This window comes from Amblyomma mixtum, chromosome 10, assembly GCF_055824585.1.
Source record: "Amblyomma mixtum isolate Tamu chromosome 10, ASM5582458v1, whole genome shotgun sequence".
NCBI lineage: Eukaryota > Metazoa > Arthropoda > Arachnida > Ixodida > Ixodidae > Amblyomma > Amblyomma mixtum.
Window position 1 is genome coordinate 111,062,304 of NC_143021.1, and position 13,884 is coordinate 111,076,187.

General features: G+C 44.7%; 1 protein-coding gene across 1 annotated transcript in view; it reads left to right on the forward strand.

The window, feature by feature from the left end:
• LOC149326671 (PIH1 domain-containing protein 1-like) overlaps positions 1 to 13,884 on the forward strand; it is a 138,986-nt gene that overhangs the window by 66,257 nt on the left and 58,845 nt on the right. The gene's annotated exons all lie outside the window — the stretch shown is intronic.

Sequence of the window (13,884 nt, forward strand, 5' to 3'; positions counted from 1 at the left end):
CACCAGAGGGGGACAAACCGGTGTGCCCCCTCTCCCCCCCCCCCTCTCCTCCTCCTCCCCTGGCCGAGATAGTGCCGCTTTTGTTCGCTTGGCTTGTGGCGGGTCAGACTGCGTTGCGCGTTTGCGATTTCCGTTCCGTATTTTACAGGTGAAAGAGGCATTTGAGAGACTCATTCAGGAATGGCCTGAGGAGAGTGTGGGAAATTATTTACGCGGATTCCGCTGCCGGTTCATGCGGTCGGAAACCCGGGCGTTCGATAATGTGGCAACCACAACTGCTGCAAATGTCACCAAGTTATTACTGCTCCAAAAAAGAGCCATCAGACTCATTTCTAAAGCTCCTTTTGCCGCGCACACAGGGCCTTTATTTGAGCTTCTAAAACTCGTTAAAATGACATCTCTGTATAGGCTTTCCCTACTGTACAGACAAGGCATCGCCAACAAGGACGATACGCTAACATTATTAGCGGCGCTTCAACAAAACGTTAATACACATAACATCCGAAACCCAGAACGTTGGCGTATTACTGACTTCCGCACAAACTATGGCAAGCAGATGCTTCGCCACAGGCTTCCTGTTCTACTTCGTCAGCACTCACGCAATAGCCGAAAAGATTTTACAATTGTTCCCGTAAAACGATTTCGTCAAATGTTTTTATGAGCGGTCTGTCCATGTCCTCATTAGTGCTTTTTACAGGCTGTACCTTGATTTTCTTTGTGCTTTAACTTAAATTGCATTCAACTTTAATTTATTGATGTAAATAATTCGATCGGTTGATTTATCCCGTGCTGCTAAATGCCGTCAGTAAGGGGGCATCGACCCGTCAAGCTGATCCCCGGAGCAGTTTTTCGCGGCTGCTTCTTTCCTTGTAAACAGGAAAAATAAACAAATTCAATTTTCAATTCAGTGTATTCTCCAGTTATACACTGGAACGTTCTCCGGACTAAAAGGACCGACTGGGCCTTGACTGAGTCCCGGAGACGTTTACAGAGCAGCGACAGGCAGTACATACGGAGAAATGCTAAACAGTACAAATTTAAACAGAGTGTACACATAAAAAGTACATACTTATATACAAAGCACACAAAAGAGGACACATATACAGAGTTATATAACCGCAAAATGCGAGGCAGAAGGCAATTACAATTTACTGAAGTTCGTGTAGCTTTTTGCGCGAAAAGTTATTCATATCTTTATGGCGATTTAATATAACAGGTAGATTGTGTTTTATGGACTGCAATTTATAATTGGTGCGAAAATGAGGAACGAGCCAAGGGTCGGTGTTACGGGTAGCAACAGTGTGTTCGTGGCGTGTCAATGAAGATACACGTTTAAAAAATGATTGGAACTCTTTTGTGGAAAAGAGAAATGACTTTAAGATGCGATGCTCATAAAAGTGTTGAGTTCGGATAATATTGTAGTCAACAAAACTATCGGCGGTTGTCAAGCCAGCATCAATATTTGCTATGTGGCGCATAATTCTCTTTTGAAGGACACTGATTTTGTTTATGTTGGTTTGTGTTGTGGTAGCCCAGACTAGGTTGCAGTAGTTTATTTGAGAGAAAAATAAGCCATAATATACTTGAAGCCTAGCTTTTACAGGCAGTAACATTCGGCAGCCGGATAGCGCGCCAGCAACGACAAAGTTTTTTTACAGATGTGACCGATATGATTGTTCCAGCTGAAATCGTTGTGAAACGTTACGCCTAGAATTTTATGTTGTTCGACAAGTTCGATAGGTTGGCATAGATATTTTAGTGTACTGTTCATCTTAAAAATCTTATTTCGGGCGCGAAATAATATCGCTTTGGTTTTGCTGGCATTAAGTTTAAGAAAATTAGACTGTGACCACATGCACAGTTTACCAAGTATTTCATTACATTTTACAACTAGTGTGTTTGGGTCACTGCCGGTAATTAGGAAGCTACTGTCGTCGGCATAAATGAAAAAATTAACTCTTTTGTCAATTTCCAGTAAATCGTTAATGTACATATTAAAAAGAACGCGGCCCAATATAATTCCCTGCGGCACTCCGCAGACAATAGGTAACAAGGAAGACTGTTGGCTGTCTAGGGATACGCATTGTATTCTGTTGCTCAGGTAGGACTCAAGCAGCATTAGCGGTTCTCCACGAATGCCGTATGAATACAACTTGCCAAGAAGAATTTTGTGGTTTAGGAAGTCGAAAGCCTTACTAAATTCAATGAAAATGCCTGGTGTAAATTGGTTGCTGTCAATGTTTTGTACAATTTCTTTTTTTGTTTCCAATAACGCTGATTCTTTTGATCTACACTTTCGAAATCCAAACTGCGCATCGCTAAGAATATGAAATTTTTCAATGAATTTTGTTATGCGGAAAGGAATTATTTTTTCAAGTCCTTTTGAAAAGACGGGAAGCACTGAGATTAGCCGATAGTTAGACATTAGGGTTTTGTCGCCACTTTTGTAAATTACCGATTCTCTGGCTACTTTCATAGCGTCTGGAAATGTATATGTTGCAATGGACAAATTAAATATATGGACAAGCACAGGAGTGATATATTCAAGGACATATTTGATTGGCTTGATTTCCAAATTATCAAAGCCGAGGGCTCTACTGTTTCTGAGGTTCAGAAATGAACTGAAAACTTCAGATACATTCTTGGGTTCAAAGAAAACACTTCCCAAAGGAACGTTACTGATATTGACTGTGTTTTGGGGCACGTGTGTCGCATTACTGATTGGCCCTGCTATATTTACAAAGTGATGGTTAAAATGGTCAGCAAGCTCTTTTCCAGGTAAGTTTTCGTTGGCGTGTAATATGAATTTCGGGGCTTGATCAATGTTCCCACGATTTAAGACCCTATTTAATATTTTCCAGATAGCAGTGGGCTGCTTTCTAGAAACATCTACGAACAGTTGCTGGTAATAGGTCATTTTCGCTTGTCGTAGTGTAGAATTTAACTTATTCCTAGTGGTCTTAAATTCTTTCAAGGCCATTTCTGACCCTGAGAGTAGAAATCTGTGGTAAAGACGGTTTTTGTTTCTGATCATGCAGATATGCTCGTGTGAAATCCAGGGTTTTCTATTCTTTTCGATCGCTTACTAGTTTTTAGAGGGAAATGCTCAGCAAAAGAAACGCTTACGATACGGGTATTGTACTGAATGCGCCGCAATTAATACGGGTAGTTTCTACCGCAAGATGTCTGCGTGTTTCGCTACAAACAAATGCCAGTACCGCCGCTCGCGATTAGACGGAAGGCACCGCCGGGAGCGCCAATCGGAATCCTCGAACCATCCGTCTCGTTCGCCAGCAGCAAAGCGATCGTACAACACCATTCCGCCCCACGCCCGGGCGGAGGCAGAGAACGAGCGGTCCGCCTGCTGGCGGTATCCGCCCAAAAAACCATCGTACAACGGCCTTAAATTCCTGACTGCGTTGCTCGCGTAGATTGCGCAGAGATATGCGTCCTTTAGTTTTCCTGGTGATTTCACTGAGGCGCCTGTGACGAGGAGTCGGACTATGCTTGCCACCTGGTTGCTCTTGTTAGCGAAAGCCAGCTCAGCAATTCGTTCGTGTTTTTCCGCCGTTGCTCTTTTTTTTTCCGCCGAAGCGGTGCATTTTCGAGAGAGCAGTCACGGGAAAGTGGGAGCATCTTTATTCGGCCTGCTGGTGAGCGTCGGCGGCGGCCGGCAGAGGTGCTCGCACAATCGTCCAACAGCGAGGAGGATTGTGTTTGTCTGCTTTTATGCTCACCGCATACTTTTCGGGGTGCATTTTTTTCCCGCAGTATACGCATTTTTGAAATGGACACATAGGCACCGAATTTCTCCCAACTAGTGCCTTGTTGATGTTTCTGCTGCCTGGCCCTTTGGATCCGAAGATCAACAGCAGGAAACGGGATCAGGCCAATTAAAAAGTGGCTGAGCATTAAAAGCCCCATGCTTTCAGCCCCTCAAGGAGGGTGCCCGTTTCGTGTGTGCCACCGCGGTTCGAGACGCCCTCTGGTTCTCGGTGCTCTCGTCGGGTCTCCGAGGCTGGTGGATCCCTCCCAAGGAATGCAAAGCCTGCCGGTGTGTTAAAAGGGTTTGTAGAGGAGCACCTAGCCACATTGCTATTGTAATTTTGTAATTGTAATTTTCCTAGCCACATTGCCGTTTATAGAGACGCCTCCCAGCAAAATGAAAAGGTAGCGATTGACATTTACTCAAGGGCTCTGGATTGGAGTTAGTCACTTCGGGCCCCTGACTATACCCCTATTTTTGTCGCTGAGTTTCTGGCCATTGAGCTGGCCTTGATAAGGATTCCCTGCAGTATCACTTGGGTTGTTATACTCTCAGTCAGCCTTTCCGTCTTGACAGCGCTCGGAAACTGGAGGGATACTCCTATGAGCCGTTCCCTTCACTTTTTTATTCCTCTACATATTTGTTTATTTATTTATTTCAGTATACTGCAAGCCAGAGTTAAGCAGGAGGGGCATATAACAAAAAAAAATTCTATATAAGCATCAGCTACAACACCGCAAGTCAATAACCAGGACACAAATCCAGAGTCAAACAAGATACTAGGAGCCATACAATAAGTTCTCTGGCTTCTTCTCAAAATACTTAGATTTACCCGAAGGAAGACTATTCCACTTCGTGACAGTATTCGAAAAAAAAACTGTGCTTAAACCCACTAAACCCACTAGTTCGTGCGAAAATTGGTTCTAATGACTGCTCATGAGGGCAAAACGCATGTCTAGAACATGTTCTGAGCCTGTTTCGGGCTGATCACGCGATAACTAGCGATAAGAGTTGGTTAAATATGGTCTGGATCAGTTCAACTCATAGAATTTAATCGTCAATTTTTACCTTGTCCCAGCGGCTTTGGGAGCGGCGGAACACAGTTTGGTTGTTCCAGGCATGTGTTTTGCCCTCTGTATATGTCTTCTCCTAGTGCTCGCCAGTTTCACACAATCAGGAAGATCTGCCTTCAGATTTCCAGACATGTAATTATGAAGCAGTACTAGACGGGTAACTTTTCTTCTTATTGCCAAGGACTGTAAATTACTCGTTCGAATGAATGCAGTTGGAGAGTCTGTCCTTCTATATTTGCCATAAATAAAAGGAACTGCTTTTCGCTGAACACGCTCCAGTTGAGCAATGTCTTTCTTGTTATGCGGGTCCCACACTGCTGCCGCATTTTCAAGTCGGGACCTAACACAAGCCTTGTATGCAGTGGTTCTAGTACTGACGGGAGAGTTTCTGAGTTTTCTTTCAATAAACATAACTTCTTCACTGCTGATGAGCAGATGTCAGCTTTATGAGAGGACCAAGTAAGTTTGTTACTCCGAGGTACTTATACTTCTCTACTTCTAAAATGGGATAGCTGTGAAGTATATAATTGTGAAACCTGGGCACTTTTTCCCTTGTGTTTCTTAATAATACGGTTTTGTTTGGGTTAATATCCCTGCCCCAGCGCTCACACCAGTCTGCAATTGCTACTACAATTTTTTCTAGTGACAAGTGGTCAGAATCACTTACTATCTCTTTAAAAACAATACAATCGTCGGCAAACAGCCTCACCTTTATATCCTTTTCAGCAATATCCACTACGTCGTTCACATAGATTAAAAATTACAGGGGTCCCAAGACACTGCCTTGAGGAATCCCTGAAGTCACATGCAGCATGCATGTCTGAACAAGAGTCCTGGATTGATACAAATTTCTGCCTATCTGTAAGATAGGCACGCACCCATTGAATTATAAAGGAGGGAAGTCCAATCGATTCTAGTTTAAACAATTTTCCGTGAGGCATCTTGTCAAAAGCCTTACTGAAGTAAAAAAAAATAAGACGTCTGCTTGTCCCGAAGCATCCAGCGCTCTTAAAAATTAATGCACTACAGATAAAAGTTGGGTAACAGTTGACAGACCTCTACTAAAACCATGTTGTTAAGCTGTCAAAATATCACGGTCGTCTAAAAATTTTACAGTATAACGGAAAATAGCATGCTCTAACAACTTACAGCATTTGTTCGTGAAAGAAGCAGGGCGATAACTGGTAACTAGTTTGCAGTCACCTTTCTTAAGAATAGGCACAACTCGAGCCTTACGCCAATCAGACGGTATAACATCTGTGGCCAAAGACAAATTAAATATATAACAGTCAAATATTGAGATATTTGTTCCGCGTAGCGTTTAAGAAATCAATTCGGAACACCATCGGGTCCGGAAGACTTTTGTATTAAGTTTAAGTAACATTGCTAAAACTCCTTTGCGACTTATTATCACTTCGTTGCTACAAACGAAAGAATAATCGTTACTGCAAACACTCTGAGGTTTAAATTCATCTATCTTCATGAAGACACTCTGGAAGTAATTGTTAAAATGCGTTGCAATCTCATTAGCGTCTGTTATAGTCACCTCGTCAATTTTTATCTTCGTGATTTCGTGCCTGGAAGGATTCAAATGGCGCCAGAACTTTGATGCGTCCGACCTCATGAACTCTTCAAGCCTGTTTTTGAAAAAGCTATTTCTGGCTTCTCTTACTTTGTCTGCCATCTTGCTTTTTAAAGAATCAAACAGCAGAGTTCCTGTCCTGTGCTGTTTCCTAAGTCTTTTCAGTTTGCGTTTAACATGAATTATCTCTCGATTAATCCAAGGATTCTCATTGCGTTTAATGACTTTATTGAGCGGAACAAATTTGTCAATACAAAACTTAACTGCATTGCTGAATCGTGTCCAACAACCCTCAACATCACTGGTAACAGCCAAGGTGACATTCCAAATAATCAAGAATCGCGACATCATCAGCTCTGCTAAAGCCTCTGAAGCTGACCGCTTTAACGGTTTTATCAGTCTTATCACCAGTGATTTGCCAGCAAAAGCATATTAATTTGTGGTCGGAAATGCCGCGCTCAACATGAACAGTGCCATTCCTGAACGACTCGCTTACAAACAACAGGTCCAAGATCGCTGATCTACGTGTACAGTCATTCACAATCTGTTCAAGATCGAGAGAGAATATCACATCTAAAATGAAATCATTAGACGAAGAGAGACCATAGTTGAAGTCATTCCAGTTAAAAAATGGCAAATTAAAGTCGCCGGTAATAATTAAATTCTTACCACGAAATTTCAGCAAATAATCGTATAGCTTGCTCAAAAACAAATCATCCGAGTCCGGCGCACGATAAACTGCACAGAGAACAAACGTATTCCCCCAAATAGAAACCTTCAAACACAAACTTTCATGGTCTTCTAACTGGTCGATTTCAAAAACATCGATACTGTTTTTGATAATGATCGCTACTCCCTCACCGCGGGAAGCCCCATCTCCTCTTTGCAATTTATATCCTGGTGGTGTAACCTCATTCTCTATAATCATATCGTACTACCAGGTTTCAGTTAGTACGCAGATGTGCGGATCATACTGCAGTAACACGTGTTCAAGTTCATTCACTTTGTTAACTATACTTCTAGCATTCAGAGAAATCAGACGGAGCTGATGTGAATTTCGTTGCCAGCTTTGGGAAAGCGCAGTGCATAAATCAGGAACCAAACAGCGAGAGTCTGTCCTTTCATCCCACGTGTAAACTTTGTCATCAATGCGGAGCTTATCGTGTCTCAGTGGCACCTTTTTCCCGCCTGCCTTATCTGCTCTTGCACTTTCCCACAGCTGCTTGCGTTTGCGCTGTGTGTCAGCGGTGTAATCATTATGCGAATATATTCCAGTTCCTTTCAGCTTGCTGGCATTTCGCAAAACTTCTTGTTTCTCTGCATAGTTGTGAAAACTTAAAATAACCGGCCTTGTCAACGAACCCTTTCTTAGTCTGAATTTTTGCAGTAGAAAAACAAGTCACGCCCAATATATGCTTGAAAACATCGTTGACTATTGTATTACGCAATTGCAGTTCAGATTCATTTTCGAGCTCAGAAATCCCCAAAACAACAAGGTTTGATTTCTGATCATGGTCTTCAAAACTGGGAAATATTTCGTGCTGGTTCCTCAGGATCTCTTTAACATTAGCTGTGAAAGCGTTTAGTTGCTCCGTCCCCGCCCCATTTGATTGCAACTCATTGAAGCTTAATTCAAGCTTAATCAGACGCCTACCGAAACTAGACACGATTTCTTCAGTGCGTTCAAGGCATGTCTGCAATGTCAGCCCTAATGGCCTGTTGCCCATCAATAATTCTAAGAAGGACTGCAGATTGGGCTAGTTGGTGTAGATTCATAATCATGGTCCAACAGCGCACACACACAGACCAAGAAGGAGATAAGACACACACACACCAGCGCTGAACTTACAACTGAGTTTTTTATTGGGAAGAAGCACGTCATAATATACGCACACGAAAACAACAGCTCACAAGCGCAATGTCAATCTCCTATTCTCCGTTTCATACATCATGTGCAACGCTGTGAAGGCTACGAAAGTAGTCCGCAGAAAAAAATAGAGAGGTGTATCACTCCGCGCTGTTTTGTGGCCGTGTGGTCTAAAGGTACGGACACACTGGCGGCAAGACGCGCGCGGCATGCCGCCAGCGGCAAGCCGCTTGCCGCGAAACCTGCCGCGGCGGCGGGTTGATCTGCCGCGCAGCGAATGGGTCGAGGGGCCATTTTCGGCGGCTTGCCGCGTGCCGCGGAGCGGGGAGACCAATGAGGGGCGCCCGGCTTTGTGACGTAGGGAGCGTCAGTGTCGCCACCTCTTGGCTCCTACTAAAGTTACATGCCAGCGGCGGCGGCGGTGCCGCGCGCGCTCCTGCAGAATCGCGGACCTCGACCGGTTTGGCTCACGAAGGGAGCTTTGCGCGGCGGCGACTCTGCCGCCGAGTGTGGCCGTCCCTTTCGCGGCGGGGGTGGCGCCGCCAGCGGCATGCCGCGCGCTTTGCCGCTAGTGTGTTCGTACCTTAACGCGTCGCTCCGGGGAGTCGACAGGCAGTGGGCGTGCGTGGGTTCAAATCCCGGATGGTGAAACTTTTTTTTTTCGCACGTTTTTTTTCACCGCAAGTTGAATTTCGCGTGACTTGAATGAGAAAACTAGTTTTGTCCTTCAAAACGAATCGCTTGAATATTATGGCGTGTTCTGAAATGAACTGCATGCATCTGTTCATTTGATGCAGTTCAGGAGAGCAAGCTGCCGGGCTAGTTGGTGAAGCATGTTAAATTGAATTCAGCGCAAAAATACATCATTTGATGCATACCGCGTTAAATGTGAGCTGTCCGAAATTCGTTGTCAGTGAGCTCGCACCGGCTTTTGGTCACAATAGCGGTTTTCTTCCCTATTCTGCAGCATTGCGACTATACTTCTTTTTAGATGCAGGCGAGAGGTTTGTGCGAAAGGTGACGTTCATTCGTCGGGTTTAATTAATTAGCACAGGGCTGAGTGTTCCGCCGTGGCCAGATTAACAAGTGGCCGTCTGCAACTTTCGGGTCAAATCATTTTTACACACACCACCTCGACATGGCCTGTTTTCCCGTGTTACGTGTTAAATTTAGAACATAGTGTTGATTCACACAATGAGAGAAAATAGTACTGCCTCAAGAGTTAGATTTGTTGTCGTGCACAAATGTATATGAAGGCAATACAGAGGCAAGTCAGCTTGTCTCGATTTCCCTGCTCACCTAGAAGAGCAGAAGCTGCTCAGGCAGGATTTTCATGCAGCCAGGTAAAAAGAGTTCCAAGCTGTGGGAGCGTCAAGAAAGAATGCAGAAAAAGTTGTAAAACGCTAGGTAAAAATATTTCGAAAGAGCAAACAATAAAAGACAGGACAATAAAAAATGCTGACCGCGCAGTGTTTGCGAGAAATGGTTTATTCTGGAAACAGCCAATGGTGCTTTTTCAAGAGCCAGGCTATGATATGGAGCATTGTCCACGACGACAATGCTATTGGCCGGAATGTTTGGCAAAAACTTGTCGGTGAACCACTTCTCAAAGTAGTTGCCATCCATCTCAGAGTGGTAGTCAGCGTGGTTTCCCTTTTTTGCTCTGAAGAAGTCAGCAGTGTCTTCCACGAATCCTGTTGCACTGCTACCACCATGTACAAGGATCAAACGGGCCCATTTGCACGAAGGCGCAGCGAATCCCGTTATTAAACCTTTCAGGAAGGCATCCTGAGATGACTTTACAGTCTTGTCCTGCCAGACGTATTCTTTTGTGTGCCCTGCGTTGACGCAGGTTTCATCTAGGTAGACGATGCACCTGTAAATGCAAAACAACCGAGTACACGAGTCAATGCTTGTAAGTAAACAAACACGCTGCAGTATGTAAGTAGGCAATGCACTGCAACAAACGCACTGCTGCCCCTGTCTCACAAACAGGCGCTCAAAGATACTCGAGAAAAAGAATTATCTCAGCTTAATTGCTCTCTTGTTCGGGCTTATATTTCACGCCCAGGCGGCATTTGGTAGCCAGTTTATATTCACTGTATGTTTGCATGGGGTACTTGACGAATTCGGCAACGTTTGAAATCTCTTCACTCGCGGCGACTGCGAACAAAAATTGCCAACGTTCGCAGCAGTAGCGCCAGTAACTCGCACCACCGGAGCAACTGGCAGTGTACAGTGGGTGTCCATTCGTTCCTACGGCGACGAAGTGATGGCACTACCCATTGCAGTGCTATATTTTTGGCAGTTTTTCTGTTTTTGCTTGCCGCACCAATTGGGATTTAGCGATTTAATCTGACCCGTGCAGACACATGCCCCACCGAAACGTAGCGCAAAACTGGTCGTGAAAAATCACCACTACGCAAAAGGTCAACAACAGCAACGTGGTTAAGACGATTTCTTCTAAATGTGTTATCCTGAAGCAACACTCACTGTTCCGACTACGAGGTTGCAAAGCTAACATCAAGCTCTATGTGAAGCCAGTCTAAACGTGCTAAGCAAGGAACGACCCGTACCTGCCCTGTCCTCGGAATTCCTCGATCGCCCGCACGTACCTGCGACGCCAGGCAATGATGTCACTTCGCTAGATCAGTGCAAAATTCCGTTTTCTTTTATGAAATGTCAATCCGATGTCCTTCATCAACCTCCACAATGTGGTTTTCTTGAAGTTCGGCAGGTCGTCGTCCTCATTGCCAGCCTTTAGCACACTGCCCAGTGTTGGGACTTCCCTCTTCGCGTACATACTGTGCACTTTCAGACGGATGGAATGAACTGTGAAGCTGTCATTCTTGACTGTTCGCGAGCTTGAAAACTTCACGTCGCGAGGTCTTTTCTTCGGAGACGCCACAGGCCCGCACAGACGCTCCGCCGTGATTTTGGCAACGCTACGGGGAGATACTCCGGTGTCCTCGCTCACAGCACTCAGTACTTCCCGAACAGACTTCTCCGGAAAACGGATCCTGGTGCGGCAGAACACATTCGCAATTACTTGCTTGGCGTGCACGAACCTTCGCGAAAATGCGTACAAGAGAGCTGGCCGCGGCCGCTGAGCTGGACGCCATTTTCTCAAAAGTGAAAGGGAGGCGGACGGAAAGAGTAAACACGGCGGCCAGCGGGGTCAGCGAAAACGTGAAATGGAAAAAGACGACAAACGCAAAATACAAAATCACAGATCTCGATCGATTCGCTCGCAATAACATCGTTTTTTGTCACGCTGAGGACAAATGTATTATTCACGAAGCCTGTCGGCAAAGCATTTGTTATTTTTCGCTCACCACAAGGTACGCGCTATTTTCTGCCACGGATGCAGGCGCTTTGACAGCGTTGCACCTGATGTATGAAACGGAGTTAGTGCTGGTAAAGAGATAAAACCGCTTTAAAAGCACGTGTGTGTCCGCAGAGCCGCTATCCACTATGTAGCGTATTCATTTCTCGAAGAGATAATGTTACAGATGGTGCACTCACACACCCTTTATCTTTCCGGACAATATGAAAGGCTTCAGCAATTTCTCTAGTGCGCTGGTCAGAATGAACAAACAACACATCAGTGTCACCAAAAAACGGCGTGCATTTGCATGTGGAACAATGCTTCGCTAGGTTAGTTTCTTTCTTCTTTAAAGAATTAGCGTGCTCCATGAGCCGCACGTTAATACAGCGGCCAGTTTGGCCTATGTAGGTAAGGCCACAGGACAGAGGGGTTTGATAAACTATGCCAGTCTTGCAGGGAACATATCTTCTTTTACAATTTATGTTGCAAGCATTTCTTCTGCGCCCCTCATGCCTTCTTTGAACCGCCGCTCCCACTATTTCTAGTTTGTTAGGAGCAGAAAACAGAACTTTTATCCGATATGCTTGCTCCCCACTCTCTTAATCCGGTGCGACAGCGCGAGGACGTATGGCATAACCACAACCTTTCTTCTTCCTTCTTCCGATCCCTTCTCCTGCCCAGAGGTGTTTGCAGGCAGTTTCAACGCACGGAGGACTTTGCCTGCACTCGAGACGAGAACTGAATGCGGGAAACCAGCTTCCCTACATCTGTTTGCCTGGGCTAAAACACTAGACATCATTTTATGACGACAAGATTTCTTCACTGCCATGCTTAAACATCCCGTAACAATACCACTTTTTACGAGCTTTGAATGAAATGACCTGTAATTCAAAAGGGGGCTTTTCACTCCTAGGGGAATACTGCCAACAGACATGATTGGGTTCGAAAAACAATTTTAAATCAAGAAATTGCAAGGCTGTTTCTTGAGGGACTTCATGTCTGAACCTCAGTTCCGACCCATTACGTGCATAAACATTAAGGACATTTGACACAAATTCGGGATTCACAGACCTAGCTAGCACCAGGAAATCGTCCACGTGGCGGAAAATGCGTATAGAGTAACCGGCAAAATCACTCAATTTTCATATCAACCTGGCTTAGATAAATATTGCTTAGAAATTGCTTAGAAGAATATATAATGCTTTCTTTAGTGCTAAGACGCACATACCTAACGTTCCTTTCCGGGCAATCATCTCTGAGCACAATTCATGGCAGTTGGCTGAGTCTGCCTATCTTTGCAAACACTTGTCGTCACTTCGCGTGAAGGATCCGTTTCTCGTACCCAATTCTGAGGCAGTTGCTGAATTCCTCCGATATGAGAGCCCGGCACTCTGCGCTGGTTTTAGCGTGGATGTGGTTGATTTGTTTTATTCTCTTCCACACTTTCAGCTTATCCAGTATGTTCAGCAATGTATTACGGAGGACAATGATGAATGCGTTTCCAAAATGTGTGTGGAATCACAACGGGATCCTTTTTAGAATTGTTATCTTACTACTTGAGTAACACGTTTGTTGAGTTAGGATGGTCGACCTTATATGCAAAAATCAGGTGTGTGCATAGGTGCCAAGGTAGCACCCGTTCTAAGCAATATTTATCTAAGCCGGGTTGATATGAAAATTGAGAGTGATTTGGCCGGTTACTGCCTCTGAGTAGTGTTCGGAAGGAATTCTGATGTGATTTCATCGACACCACATGACGACGATCGTTTCAGTTGACTGAGATGGCTGCCATTCCGGCTGAATCAATTGGAGTGGGAGAAAGTGCAGGAGTGGAATTAGAGAACGAGGGGGAAAAGGTGTTGAGGCAGCTCAACCGTGGTGTCGATCAGCCTGGTCTCGGTGACCAGAACCGACAGCGCACTAGGGCAGGATCCCAGTACTTTAAGAGAGTTAACTGCTATTTGGTTTTCACGCATATTACCGGGATTTTCAGCGCAACAGAGACAGAGACGAGAAGGAGCCCGTGTTGTCCCCTTTCTTGTGTGTGTGTGTGCGTTGCGCTGAAAGTCCCAGGTAGTATGGTGTAGTACTTGGCCACAACCTTCTATGAAAAATTGCCGACGATTGCGTTACTTCCTAATGCGAAATTTGAACGCAGCTCATCAGCTGTTCCAGCTATTCGATGGATTGAGGCAAAGAATTCGAGACATGTATGTACAATTACAGACTTGTTTTTTTTTTTCACACATATTCCGTCTTCAAGAAACA